The sequence below is a fragment of the Amia ocellicauda genome, unplaced genomic scaffold, assembly GCF_036373705.1.
Source record: "Amia ocellicauda isolate fAmiCal2 unplaced genomic scaffold, fAmiCal2.hap1 HAP1_SCAFFOLD_47, whole genome shotgun sequence".
Taxonomy (NCBI): Eukaryota; Metazoa; Chordata; class Actinopteri; order Amiiformes; family Amiidae; genus Amia; species Amia ocellicauda.
Window position 1 is genome coordinate 1 of NW_027102983.1, and position 10000 is coordinate 10000.

At 43.7% G+C, this 10000-nt stretch overlaps 7 non-coding genes and 2 pseudogenes across 7 annotated transcripts; all 9 read right to left on the reverse strand.

The window, feature by feature from the left end:
- Positions 1 to 300: 300 nt before the first annotated feature.
- LOC136737217 (5S ribosomal RNA) lies at positions 301 to 419 on the reverse strand. Its single transcript, XR_010812183.1, has one exon. It is a non-coding gene; the product is annotated as a 5S ribosomal RNA (ribosomal RNA).
- A 1055-nt stretch (positions 420 to 1474) lies between these two features.
- On the reverse strand, positions 1475 to 1593 carry LOC136737101 (5S ribosomal RNA). Its single transcript, XR_010812074.1, has one exon. It is a non-coding gene; the product is annotated as a 5S ribosomal RNA (ribosomal RNA).
- Positions 1594 to 2648: 1055 nt separating this feature from the next.
- Positions 2649 to 2767, reverse strand: LOC136736702 (5S ribosomal RNA). The gene has a single exon (XR_010811759.1). It is a non-coding gene; the product is annotated as a 5S ribosomal RNA (ribosomal RNA).
- Positions 2768 to 3833: 1066 nt separating this feature from the next.
- LOC136737228 (5S ribosomal RNA) lies at positions 3834 to 3952 on the reverse strand. Its single transcript, XR_010812194.1, has one exon. It is a non-coding gene; the product is annotated as a 5S ribosomal RNA (ribosomal RNA).
- Positions 3953 to 5007: 1055 nt separating this feature from the next.
- On the reverse strand, positions 5008 to 5116 carry LOC136736924 (uncharacterized; annotated as a pseudogene).
- Positions 5117 to 6182: 1066 nt separating this feature from the next.
- On the reverse strand, positions 6183 to 6301 carry LOC136737224 (5S ribosomal RNA). Its single transcript, XR_010812190.1, has one exon. It is a non-coding gene; the product is annotated as a 5S ribosomal RNA (ribosomal RNA).
- A 1055-nt stretch (positions 6302 to 7356) lies between these two features.
- LOC136736861 (uncharacterized) lies at positions 7357 to 7465 on the reverse strand (annotated as a pseudogene).
- Positions 7466 to 8520: 1055 nt separating this feature from the next.
- Positions 8521 to 8639, reverse strand: LOC136737119 (5S ribosomal RNA). The gene has a single exon (XR_010812091.1). It is a non-coding gene; the product is annotated as a 5S ribosomal RNA (ribosomal RNA).
- A 1055-nt stretch (positions 8640 to 9694) lies between these two features.
- LOC136737089 (5S ribosomal RNA) lies at positions 9695 to 9813 on the reverse strand. The gene has a single exon (XR_010812062.1). It is a non-coding gene; the product is annotated as a 5S ribosomal RNA (ribosomal RNA).
- Between the last annotated feature and the right edge of the window lie 187 nt (positions 9814 to 10000).

Here is a 10000-nt window from a genome sequence, read left to right on the forward strand (position 1 = left end):
TGTGTGTTGAATGAGGCTCCTTGTGAGCACTGAACTTTGTCCGGTGGAGTTCCTTTTTGTGTTGCTGTAATTGTGTCATTTCTCGATGAGAAAGATTAGGCAACATTTAGTCACTTCTAGCCATGATGCTCAATTTATTTACGAATGTACCCTAGTTACTAGGGACCGTTTACGTTGGAGAACAAGATCTATTGTATGCCTGTGTATTTGGGGAAGTCAAATCTGAAATAATGATGAAATTGCGTGTATCCAAAGTTAAAACTCGTGATTTGTCGCCCTCTGGTGTGTAAAAGATGCAAAAGCTTACAGCACCTGGTATTCCCAGGCGGTCTCCCATCCAAGTACTGACCAGGCCCGAGCCTGCTTAGCTTCCGAGATCGGACGAGATCGGGCGTATTCAGGCTAGTATGGCCGTAAGCCAGAGAGGCTGTCCCTGACGCTCTACTTAAAGGGAAGGCAATATCCGTTTCTGCCGCTCATACTTACAGTTGAACTGTCTCTCTACTCTAAAGTCCGGGACACACCAGCGCGCCGCAGACAGTCCCTGCTAACACGAAACGTTGTGGCAACGTTGTGCGTTAGCTGGGGTGCCACACCAGACCGGAACTATATTTTACAAAACGAACACATTGTCTTGATAAAACAGCTGTAATTGAGTGCCTGACACGCCAGTCAAGCGCAATCTTGAGAAGGTGTGCATTTCAGTAAGGATTTCAATTGACATGCAGTATGAAACTGAAAGGAGGTTGCATCACTATGATGCATAACATTGCATGTATTGTATTTTCAAGTGTGTGCATTCATCCTGTTGTCATTTTGTTTTGAAAGCAGAAGAATCATTCAACAGGTTGCTGAGACAAATGTAAACCAGTAAAACATATGAAGAGAAACAAACCTTGAATATAAGTTCAGTTGTTTAAACATTTGACAAACTATGGTGAGGGGGTAAGAAAACACACAAATCCAGCAGCTCCTGTATTTCAATACACCAGAACCCAATATTATTGGCGAGTCGGGTAGTCCATCATCCGGGTTCGAGGGCAGGCATCATTTCAGTAATTTCATCCCGTTGCATTCACATCCGTGCCTTGAATGAGATTGAATGTGATCTTTGCTCTCAAGTATGTTCCCAAGTTTTACACTTTCGTGCTTTGCATGAATGGGAATGGAACCGTGTGTGTTGAATGAGGCTCCTTGTGAGCACTGAACTTTGTCCGGTGGAGTTCCTTTTTGTGTTGCTGTAATTGTGTCATTTCTCGATGAGAAAGATTAGGCAACATTTAGTCACTTCTAGCCATGATGCTCAATTTATTTACGAATGTACCCTAGTTACTACGGACCGTTTACGTTGGAGAACAAGATCTATTGGATGCCTGTGTATTTGGGGAAGTCAAATCTGAAATAATGATGAAATTGCGTGTATCCAAAGTTAAAACTCGTGATTTGTCGCCCTCTGGTGTGTAAAAGATGCAAAAGCTTACAGCACCTGGTATTCCCAGGCGGTCTCCCATCCAAGTACTGACCAGGCCCGAGCCTGCTTAGCTTCCGAGATCAGACGAGATCGGGCGTATTCAGGCTAGTATGGCCGTAAGCCAGGGAGGCTGTCCCTGACGCTCTACTTAAAGGGAAGGCAATATCCGTTTCTGCCGTTCATACTTACAGTTGAACTGTCTCTCTACTCTAAAGCCCGGGACACACCAGCGCGCCGCAGACAGTCCCTGCTTACATGCCACATTGTGGCAACGTTGTGCGTTAGCTGGGGTGCCACACCAGACCGGAACTATTTTTTACAAAACGAACACATTGTCTTGATAAAACAGCTGTAATTGAGTGCCTGACACGCCAGTCAAGCTCAATCTTGAGAAGGTGTGCATTTCAGTAAGGATTTCAATTGACATGCAGTATGAAACTGAAAGGAGGTTGCATCACTATGATGCATAACATTGCATGTATTGTATTTTCAAGTGTGTGCATTCATCCTGTTGTCATTTTGTTTTGAAAGCAGAAGAATCATTCAACAGGTTGCTGAGACAAATGTAAACCAGTAAAACATATGAAGAGAAACAAACCTTGAATATAAGTTCAGTTGTTTAAACATTTGACAAACTATGGTGAGGGGGTAAGAAAACACACAAATCCAGCAGCTCCTGTATTTCAATACACCAGAACCCAATATTATTGGCGAGTCGGGTAGTCCATCATCACAGTTCGAGGGCAGGCATCATTTCAGTAATTTCATCCCGTTGCATTCACATCCGTGCCTTGAATGAGATTGAATGTGATCTTTGCTCTCAAGTATGTTCCCAAGTTTTACACTTTCGTGCTTTGCATGAATGGGAATGGAACCGTGTGTGTTGAATGAGGCTCCTTGTGAGCACTGAACTTTGTCCGGTGGAGTTCCTTTTTGTGTTGCTGTAATTGTGTCATTTCTCGATGAGAAAGATTAGGCAACATTTAGTCACTTCTAGCCATGATGCTCAATTTATTTACGAATGTACCCTAGTTACTAGGGACCGTTTACGTTGGAGAACAAGATCTATTGTATGCCTGTGTATTTGGGGAAGTCAAATCTGAAATAATGATGAAATTGCGCGTATCCAAAGTTAAAAATCGTGATTTGTCGCCCTCTGGTGTGTAAAAGATGCAAAAGCTTACAGCACCTGGTACTCCCAGGCGCTCTCCCATCCAAGTACTGACCAGGCCCGAGCCTGCTTAGCTTCCGAGATCGGACGAGATCGGGCGTATTCAGGCTAGTATGGCCGTAAGCCAGGTAGGATGTCCCTGACGCTCTACTTAAAGGGAAGGCAATATCCGTTTCTGCCGCTCATACTTGCAGTTGAACTGTCTCTCTACTCTAAAGCCCGGGACACACCAGCGCGCCGCAGCCAGTCCCTGCTAACACGCCACGTTGTGGCAACATTGTGGCAACGTTGTGCGTTAGCTGGGGTGCCACACCAGACCGGAACTATATATTACAAAACGAACACATTGTCTTGATAAAACAGCTGTAATTGAGTGCCTGACACGCCAGTCAAGCGCAATCTTGAGAAGGTGTGCATTTCAGTAAGGATTTCAATTGACATGCAGTATGAAACTGAAAGGAGGTTGCATCACTATGATGCATAACATTGCATGTATTGTATTTTCAAGTGTGTGCATTCATCCTGTTGTCATTTTGTTTTGAAAGCAGAAGAATCATTCAACAGGTTGCTGAGACAAATGTAAACCAGTAAAACATATGAAGAGAATCAAACCTTGAATATAAGTTCAGTTGTTTAAACATTTGACAAACTATGGTGAGGGGGTAAGAAAACACACAAATCCAGCAGCTCCTGTATTTCAATACACCAGAACCCAATATTATTGGCGAGTCGGGTAGTCCATCATCACAGTTCGAGGGCAGGCATCATTTCAGTAATTTCATCCCGTTGCATTCACATCCGTGCCTTGAATGAGATTGAATGTGATCTTTGCTCTCAAGTATGTTCCCAAGTTTTACACTTTCGTGCTTTGCATGAATGGGAATGGAACCGTGTGTGTTGAATGAGGCTCCTTGTGAGCACTGAACTTTGTCCGGTGGAGTTCCTTTTTGTGTTGCTGTAATTGTGTCATTTCTCGATGAGAAAGATTAGGCAACATTTAGTCACTTCTAGCCATGATGCTCAATTTATTTACGAATGTACCCTAGTTACTAGGGACCGTTTACGTTGGAGAACAAGATCTATTGTATGCCTGTGTATTTGGGGAAGTCAAATCTGAAATAATGATGAAATTGCGTGTATCCAAAGTTAAAACTCGTGATTTGTCGCCCTCTGGTGTGTAAAAGATGCAAAAGCTTACAGCACCTGGTATTCCCAGGCGGTCTCCCATCCAAGTACTGACCAGGCCCGAGCCTGCTTAGCTTCCGAGATCGGACGAGATCGGGCGTATTCAGGCTAGTATGGCCGTAAGCCAGGGAGGCTGTCCCTGACGCTCTACTTAAAGGGAAGGCAATATCCGTTTCTGCCGCTCATACTTGCAGTTGAACTGTCTCTCTACTCTAAAGTCCGGGACACACCAGCGCGCCGCAGACAGTCCCTGCTAACACGAAACGTTGTGGCAACGTTGTGCGTTAGCTGGGGTGCCACACCAGACCGGAACTATATTTTACAAAACGAACACATTGTCTTGATAATACAGCTGTAATTGAGTGCCTGACACGCCAGTCAAGCGCAATCTTGAGAAGGTGTGCATTTCAGTAAGGATTTCAATTGACATGCAGTATGAAACTGAAAGGAGGTTGCATCACTATGATGCATAACATTGCATGTATTGTATTTTCAAGTGTGTGCATTCATCCTGTTGTCATTTTGTTTTGAAAGCAGAAGAATCATTCAACAGGTTGCTGAGACAAATTTAAACCAGTAAAACATATGAAGAGAAACAAACCTTGAATATAAGTTCAGTTGTTTAAACATTTGACAAACTATGGTGAGGGGGTAAGAAAACACACAAATCCAGCAGCTCCTGTATTTCAATACACCAGAACCCAATATTATTGGCAAGTCGGGTAGTCCATCATCACAGTTCGAGGGCAGGCATCATTTCAGTAATTTCATCCCGTTGCATTCACATCCGTGCCTTGAATGAGATTGAATGTGATCTTTGCTCTCAAGTATGTTCCCAAGTTTTACACTTTCGTGCTTTGCATGAATGGGAATGGAACCGTGTGTGTTGAATGAGGCTCCTTGTGAGCACTGAACTTTGTCCGGTGGAGTTCCTTTTTGTGTTGCTGTAATTGTGTCATTTCTCGATGAGAAAGATTAGGCAACATTTAGTCACTTCTAGCCATGATGCTCAATTTATTTACGAATGTACCCTAGTTACTAGGGACCGTTTACGTTGGAGAACAAGATCTATTGTATGCCTGTGTATTTGGGGAAGTCAAATCTGAAATAATGATGAAATTGCGTGTATCCAAAGTTAAAACTCGTGATTTGTCGCCCTCTGGTGTGTAAAAGATGCAAAAGCTTACAGCACCTGGTAATCCCAGGCGGTCTCCCATCCAAGTACTGACCAGGCCCGAGCCTGCTTAGCTTCCGAGATCGGGCGTATTCAGGCTAGTATGGCCGTAAGCCAGGGAGGCTGTCCCTGACGCTCTACTTAAAGGGAAGGCAATATCCGTTTCTGCCGCTGATACTTGCAAATGAACTGTCTCTCTACTCTAAAGTCCGGGACACACCAGCGCGCCGCAGACAGTCCCTGCTAACACGAAACGTTGTGGCAACGTTGTGGCAACGTTGTGCGTTAGCTGGGGTGCCACACCAGACCGGAACTATATTTTACAAAACGAACACATTGTCTTGATAAAACAGCTGTAATTGAGTGCCTGACACGCCAGTCAAGTGCAATCTTGAGAAGGTGTGCATTTCAGTAAGGATTTCAATTGACATGCAGTATGAAACTGAAAGGAGGTTGCATCACTATGATGCATAACATTGCATGTATTATATTTTCAAGTGTGTGCATTCATCCTGTTGTCATTTTGTTTTGAAAGCAGAAGAATCATTCAACAGGTTGCTGAGACAAATGTAAACCAGTAAAACATATGAAGAGAAACAAACCTTGAATATAAGTTCAGTTGTTTAAACATTTGACAAACTATGGTGAGGGGGTAAGAAAACACACAAATCCAGCAGCTCCTGTATTTCAATACACCAGAACCCAATATTATTGGCGAGTCGGGTAGTCCATCATCACAGTTCGAGGGCAGGCATCATTTCAGTAATTTCATCCCGTTGCATTCACATCCGTGCCTTGAATGAGATTGAATGTGATCTTTGCTCTCAAGTATGTTCCCAAGTTTTACACTTTCGTGCTTTGCATGAATGGGAATGGAACCGTGTGTGTTGAATGAGGCTCCTTGTGAACACTGAACATTTCCCGGTGGAGTTCCTTTTTGTGTTGCTGTAATTGTGTCATTTCTCGATGAGAAAGATTAGGCAACATTTAGTCACTTCTAGCCATGATGCTCAATTTATTTACGAATGTACCCTAGTTACTAGGGACCGTTTACGTTGGAGAACAAGATCTATTGTATGCCTGTGAATTTGGGGAAGTCAAATCTGAAATAATGATGAAATTGCGTGTATCCAAAGTTAAAACTCGTGATTTGTCGCCCTCTGGTGTGTAAAAGATGCAAAAGCTTACAGCACCTGGTATTCCCAGGCGGTCTCCCATCCAAGTACTAACCAGGCCCGAACCTGCTTAGCTTCCGAGATCGGACGAGATCGGGCGTATTCAGACTAGTATGGCCGTAAGCCAGGGAGGCTGTCCCTGACCCTCTACTTAAAGGGAAGGCAATATCCGTTTCTGCCACTCATACTTGCAGTTGAACTGTCTCTCTACTCTAAAGTCCGGGACACACCAGCACGCTGCAGACAGTCCCTGCTAACACGAAACGTTGTGGCAACGTTGTGCGTTAGCTGGGGTGCCACACCAGACCGGAACTATATTTTACAAAACGAACACATTGTCTTGATAATACAGCTGTAATTGAGTGCCTGACACGGCAGTCAAGCGCAATCTTGAGAAGGTGTGCATTTCAGTAAGGATTTCAATTGACATGCAGTATGAAACTGAAAGGAGGTTGCATCACTATGATGCATAACATTGCATGTATTGTATTTTCAAGTGTGTGCATTCATCCTGTTGTCATTTTGTTTTGAAAGCAGAAGAATCATTCAACAGGTTGCTGAGACAAATGTAAACCAGTAAAACATATGAAGAGAAACAAACCTTGAATATAAGTTCAGTTGTTTAAACATTTGACAAACTATGGTGAGGGGGTAAGAAAACACACAAATCCAGCAGCTCCTGTATTTCAATACACCAGAACCCAATATTATTGGCGAGTCGGGTAGTCCATCATCACAGTTCGAGGGCAGGCATCATTTCAGTAATTTCATCCCGTTGCATTCACATCCGTGCCTTGAATGAGATTGAATGTGATCTTTGCTCTCAAGTATGTTCCCAAGTTTTACACTTTCGTGCTTTGCATGAATGGGAATGGAACCGTGTGTGTTGAATGAGGCTCCTTGTGAGCACTGAACTTTGTCCGGTGGAGTTCCTTTTTGTGTTGCTGTAATTGTGTCATTTCTCGATGAGAAAGATTAGGCAACATTTAGTCACTTCTAGCCATGATGCTCAATTTATTTACGAATGTACCCTAGTTACTAGGGACCGTTTACGTTGGAGAACAAGATCTATTGTATGCCTGTGTATTTGGGGAAGTCAAATCTGAAATAATGATGAAATTGCGTGTATCCAAAGTTAAAAATCGTGATTTGTCGCCCTCTGGTGTGTAAAAGATGCAAAAGCTTACAGCACCTGGTATTCCCAGGCGGTCTCCCATCCAAGTACTGACCAGGCCCGAGCCTGCTTAGCTTCCGAGATCGGGCGTATTCAGGCTAGTATGGCCGTAAGCCAGGGAGGCTGTCCCTGACGCTCTACTTAAAGGGAAGGCAATATCCGTTTCTGCCGCTCATACTTGCAAATGAACTGTCTCTCTACTCTAAAGTCCGGGACACACCAGCGCGCCGCAGACAGTCCCTGCTAACACGAAACGTTGTGGCAACGTTGTGCGTTAGCTGGGGTGCCACACCAGACCGGAACTATATTTTACAAAACGAACACATTGTCTTGATAATACAGCTGTAATTGAGTGCCTGACACGCCAGTCAAGCGCAATCTTGAGAAGGTGTGCATTTCAGTAAGGATTTCAATTGACATGCAGTATGAAACTGAAAGGAGGTTGCATCACTATGATGCATAACATTGCATGTATTGTATTTTCAAGTGTGTGCATTCATCCTGTTGTCATTTTGTTTTGAAAGCAGAAGAATCATTCAACAGGTTGCTGAGACAAATGTAAACCAGTAAAACATATGAAGAGAAACAAACCTTGAATATAAGTTCAGTTGTTTAAACATTTGACAAACTATGGTGAGGGGGTAAGAAAACACACAAATCCAGCAGCTCCTGTATTTCAATACACCAGAACCCAATATTATTGGCGAGTCGGGTAGTCCATCATCACAGTTCGAGGGCAGGCATCATTTCAGTAATTTCATCCCGTTGCATTCACATCCGTGCCTTGAATGAGATTGAATGTGATCTTTGCTCTCAAGTATGTTCCCAAGTTTTACACTTTCGTGCTTTGCATGAATGGGAATGGAACCGTGTGTGTTGAATGAGGCTCCTTGTGAGCACTGAACTTTGTCCGGTGGAGTTCCTTTTTGTGTTGCTGTAATTGTGTCATTTCTCGATGAGAAAGATTAGGCAACATTTAGTCACTTCTAGCCATGATGCTCAATTTATTTACGAATGTACCCTAGTTACTAGGGACCGTTTACGTTGGAGAACAAGATCTATTGTATGCCTGTGTATTTGGGGAAGTCAAATCTGAAATAATGATGAAATTGCGTGTATCCAAAGTTAAAACTCGTGATTTGTCGCCCTCTGGTGTGTAAAAGATGCAAAAGCTTACAGCACCTGGTATTCCCAGGTGGTCTCCCATCCAAGTACTGACCAGGCCCGAGCCTGCTTAGCTTCCGAGATCGGACGAGATCGGGCGTATTCAGACTAGTATGGCCGTAAGCCAGGGAGGCTGTCCCTGACCCTCTACTTAAAGGGAAGGCAATATCCGTTTCTGCCACTCATACTTGCAGTTGAACTGTCTCTCTAGTCTAAAGTCCGGGACACACCAGCACGCTGCAGACAGTCCCTGCTAACACGAAACGTTGTGGCAACGTTGTGCGTTAGCTGGGGTGCCACACCAGACCGGAACTATATATTACAAAACGAACACATTGTCTTGATAAAACAGCTGTAATTGAGTGCCTGACACGCCAGTCAAGCGCAATCTTGAGAAGGTATGCATTTCAGTAAGGATTTCAATTGACATGCAGTATGAAACTGAAAGGAGGTTGCATCACTATGATGCATAACATTGCATGTATTGTATTTTCAAGTGTGTGCATTCATCCTGTTGTCATTTTGTTTTGAAAGCAGAAGAATCATTCAACAGGTTGCTGAGACAAATGTAAACCAGTAAAACATATGAAGAGAAATAAACCTTGAATATAAGTTCAGTTGTTTAAACATTTGACAAACTATGGTGAGGGGGTAAGAAAACACACAAATCCAGCAGCTCCTGTATTTCAATACACCAGAACCCAATATTATTGGCGAGTCGGGTAGTCCATCATCACAGTTCGAGGGCAGGCATCATTTCAGTAATTTCATCCCGTTGCATTCACATCCGTGCCTTGAATGAGATTGAATGTGATCTTTGCTCTCAAGTATGTTCCCAAGTTTTACACTTTCGTGCTTTGCATGAATGGGAATGGAACCGTGTGTGTTGAATGAGGCTCCTTGTGAGCACTGAACTTTGTCCGGTGGAGTTCCTTTTTGTGTTGCTGTAATTGTGTCATTTCTCGATGAGAAAGATTAGGCAACATTTAGTCACTTCTAGCCATGATGCTCAATTTATTTACGAATGTACCCTAGTTACTAGGGACCGTTTACGTTGGAGAACAAGATCTATTGTATGCCTGTGTATTTGGGGAAGTCAAATCTGAAATAATGATGAAATTGCGTGTATCCAAAGTTAAAACTCGTGATTTGTCGCCCTCTGGTGTGTAAAAGATGCAAAAGCTTACAGCACCTGGTATTCCCAGGTGGTCTCCCATCCAAGTACTGACCAGGCCCGAGCCTGCTTAGCTTCCGAGATCAGACGAGATCGGGCGTATTCAGGCTAGTATGGCCGTAAGCCAGGGAGGCTGTCCCTGACGCTCTACTTAAAGGGAAGGCAATATCCGTTTCTGCCGCTCATACTTGCAAATGAACTGTCTCTCTACTCTAAAGTCCGGGACACACCAGCGCGCCGCAGACAGTCCCTGCTAACACGAAACGTTGTGGCAACGTTGTGCGTTAGCTGGGGTGCCACACCAGACCGGAA